The sequence below is a fragment of the Cyprinodon variegatus genome, unplaced genomic scaffold (assembly GCF_000732505.1).
Source record: "Cyprinodon variegatus isolate N-32 unplaced genomic scaffold, C_variegatus-1.0 Scaffold606, whole genome shotgun sequence".
NCBI classification, from domain to species: Eukaryota; Metazoa; Chordata; class Actinopteri; order Cyprinodontiformes; family Cyprinodontidae; genus Cyprinodon; species Cyprinodon variegatus.
In genome coordinates, this window is record NW_015151059.1 from 94841 (window position 1) to 99050 (window position 4210).

The following is a 4210-nucleotide window of genomic DNA, read 5'->3' on the forward strand; positions in this document are numbered from 1 at the left end:
TAATATTTTGACTTTATTCTCGTAATATTTTGACTTTATTCTCATAATATTCTGACTTTATTCTCATAATATTCTGACTTTATTCTCGTAATATTTTGACTTTATTCTCATAATATTCTGACTTTATTCTCATAATGTTGTGATCTAATGAGCTAAAAGTCGAAGCTGTTGGATCTCGGGTCAGTCTAGGTTTCTACTCCCCTATAGTCGCAGAGATTACAGCATTTCATTTTGACTGAAAACTTCAGATGGTATATTCCTGGGCCATGGACACCTTTCCACACAATAAACCACATCGACTCAGATCTCTGCCTTTAACCCATCCCCTTGGGGAGCAATGGGCTGCCATTGTGCGGTGCCAGGGGAGCAGTGTGGGGTTAGGGGTCTTGCTCAGGGACCCAGAGTGGAGGATGTGGGGATCGAATCGGGAACATGCAACTCTCTCAGAACACAGAGCACTGCTCTAAGCACTAGGCCAACACTCCCTCCATTAAAGACATTTCATCCCAGCGACATGACATCATGACATCATCAATGACCCCTCACACCCCCACCCATGGCCACCCCTGGCCCCCCATCCAGCTCCGCCCCTGTTTCACAAAGTTCTATAGTTTCTCAAAATGGAGAAAATAAATTTTGCAATGAAAGGAAATGAGGGAAAATTCAAATATAAATGGGGTTCCTTTATGGAATGGTGTACTTCACTTCAGACTGTGTATTTTAGTTTATTCAGTCCACGTGTTTTTACATGTCTTTAGCTCTGCTTTAGCATTTAGCTTGACTTTTGTCCATCGTAGGCTCATTGTGTCTTTGGAGGAAAAATAAGAAGAGTTTTGTATTTTCTTGATGTTTATCACTAATCTGTTTCCTCGATAAACACATTTATTTTAAAAAAATGGAGTTGCCACTGAACAGAAATTTTGTTTGTATGTTAAATTTGATCAGTTATTTGCATCAGTTGTTACACATTAGGCATTTCTACATAAGCTTTATCGGTTTTCTGTTCACTACGTGTGTCTGATTGTGAAGTCAGGGTTTTCAAGAAGAAAAATATCTTACTGATGATGCAGGTTTCAAAATCTCATGTATCAAATATGATACACATTAGGAAATAATGTAATAAAGTTCCTTTACTGTGACAATCAGAACAATTAACTGAATCACATCCATCCTCCACCCATTGCTCATTTCTGCAGACCTTAACAGCATCAATGTTTATAAAACAGACTTCAATAAAATGAGCTAAAAGCTGAAAAGCTGAATCTCTAAAACCTTCTTATTCTGATTATTATTGCACTTTTGCAGTGTTCGAACTCAGTAAGGAAAGAAATAAAAAATAGAATTCAAAAACTCTTAACTTTCTCCTATAAATCAATAGAAAAGGCAGGAATGAGCCTATTTTTGCATACTTTGTTTTTAAGTTTTAAAGAATATTTGACATATCATTCTTGTCTGTACAGACATGAATAAATTCACTGTTTTCTACACATATTTTAGAAACGTGTTCAGTGTGTTTTGCTAATGACTGCCTCCATCATTCACTAATGCGTCGTATGAGACGTGAGCCAAAAGTCTGACAAACAAAGCAGGATTTTCTAGAAGAATATTCCAACCAATTCAATCTTTTTTCAAAGGGAGTTTTTCCTCTCCACTGTCGCTACAAGCATGCTTAGTGTGAGGGATTGCTGAAGAGTCAATGAGGCGGTGCAATCAGCTGGTTTTCCTTAGATAGAAAGTGAATCGGCGTATAGAAATAAACTGAATTGAATTTTAAATCAGCTATTTTAATGGAAGCCGTTGAATCATTTTTCATGAAATGAGCTTTCTCTTTCGTGTGCCAAAATTACTTCCATGATATTTGTAAAATAATCGACTTAATAAAATGTTTTTCTTTGCCAGTTCAATTGATATTGTGCAGAGTGGGAGAATAGAGATAGAATGAGGCAGAATGATGGAAAAGGGTCCCTATGTCTCCAGCAGCATAACTATTCCTTAAATAACCTGCTTGGAACTGGATCTAACATCCAAGTTGTAGGCTTAGATGAAGACAATAGTTTTGCTAACTCTGAAAGCTCAACTGGATCAAAGCAGTCTAAACCCTGTTCAGTTGCTATGGTTACCTCAGATGCTGCCCCACCCTCCAGAGACAAACCAATCGTAACACCTGCTGCTATTCTGTCTGTTTGCTTACCTGGTTTTTCCTGACCTTTCACCTTTCACACACCTTCCTCCTCTGCTCCTCCTTTACTCCTCTCCCTCTTTAGACTGGCAACCAGAAACTGGATTATAAATTTAAGCAACTAAAAAATGAAAAACATTGTAACGATCATTTACTAATGATTCGTTAAATTTAAATATCGATATTGAGTTTAGTGTTAAAGATAATAAAACAAACCAGTGTCAGACACATTAGAGCACCTCACTGGTGAACATTTCACCAACACACCATCAATAGTTGCAGAAATCTGACTGAACATTTCAGAAACACCTGAATGCAGCGTTTTTCTTGAAGCTTTACTCAACATTTTGATGGAGCTCCATCAGGCTGCTTTACTTGTTTTATGGTTTGTTTATTATCCTTTCTGATGAACCAGAACATAATATAAGAGGTTAGATAACCAAATACTGTATAGTTTTTACAATATCACATCTTTTGTTTTTTATTGTAAAAATCGCACACATTATTAAAAAAACAACTCATATTCTGGGGATGCTATGATTGAAATTAGGGTTGCTTCAGCAGCCCTATGGGCTAAAAACGCCTATGATCTATTTCCATTTTTAAATGATTCATCTGGTTTTCCCTCCATTTAATGGAGGCTGCTGCTGAGCATAAAGCTGGGTCCGTTTGTCACACATGTCACAGATTATTTGTGTTAAAGGAGTGAAAGAGGAGACCAAGCACCCGGCCGTTGACTGCAGTTAATCTGAGGCTCACCGCTCCGGCCTGCTGACCAGCGCCGCTCGTTACACCTGACGGTTCTCATCAGCTCACATTGTCGTCTCATCAGGAGCTGGATCTAATGAGGGTCAGTCTCTTATTATAGTCTTTCTGAAAGCACCCCGCTCTGACCTCTGACCTTTCTCTACCTACAGCCAATCAACATTTGTTTATTACCTCTTTCCTTCCTGCCTTTCTTTGGTCCTGTGGTCAGACAGCATGATTGGAAAAATCGGCCACCAAAGGAGGACGGGAAAAAACTTGATGTTTCAAAGAAATAAAGACGATTAAAAGAACAAAACAACAAAAAAACACAACAAAAGTTAAATCAGAGAAAGGTTGGTGGAACAATTTCCCTGAGAGCAGTTTTTTTTTTCTGAAGGGGTCTAGGGTGAGTAAGGAGGGGGAGACGGTGGGGGTCACAGGAAGGGTGGAGGTGAGGATTAGAGGGCAACAATGAGTTAAATGTTCCCCAACCAGACCACATGGAGGCAGAAGCATTCCTCCAAGTGTCCATAATTTGTCTGGATTAATTGTGTGTGTGTGTGTGTGTGTGTGTGTGTGTGTGTGTGTGTGTGTGTGTGTGTGTGTGTGTGTGTGGGATGGGGGGTGGTGAGGTTGGGGGGGGTCCAGCTCAGACCTTCCTCTATGGACGGTGGAGGTGAAGGGGCTCTTCAGAGAGAGTGGAGGACCCTCGCTGTCAGACAAGAATCTGAAGAGACCTCCCAGGAGCCGTCAGCGGTGAGACCCTGCAGCTACAGTTATTCACAGCGCTCAGCAGCGTGGAGAGGACCGGCCGACCAGGCCTGGAAGAGACCAGCCCAGCCTGGACCGGCCCTGCCTTAACCGGCCAGGCCTAAACTGGACCGGGCCGGCCTGGAATGTCCAAACAGACCCTGCAGCTTCAGTCATTCACAGCACTCAGCAGCATGGAGGGGACTGGCCCGCCAGGACAGGACAGGACCGACCTGGACTGGCCTGGACAGGACACGACAGGACTGACCTGGACCGGCCAGGACAGGACACGACAGGACTGACCTGGCCCNGCCTGGACAGGACACGACAGGACTGACCTGGACCGGCCAGGACAGGACACGACAGGACTGACCTGGCCCGGCCCAGGCAGGACAGGACCGACCTGTACTGGCCCGGCCAGGTCAGGACCAACCTGAACCAGCCTGGCCAGGACAGGACAGGACTGACCTGGACCGGCCCAGCCAGGACAGGACAGGACAGGACAGGACAGGACAGGACAGGACAGGACAGGAC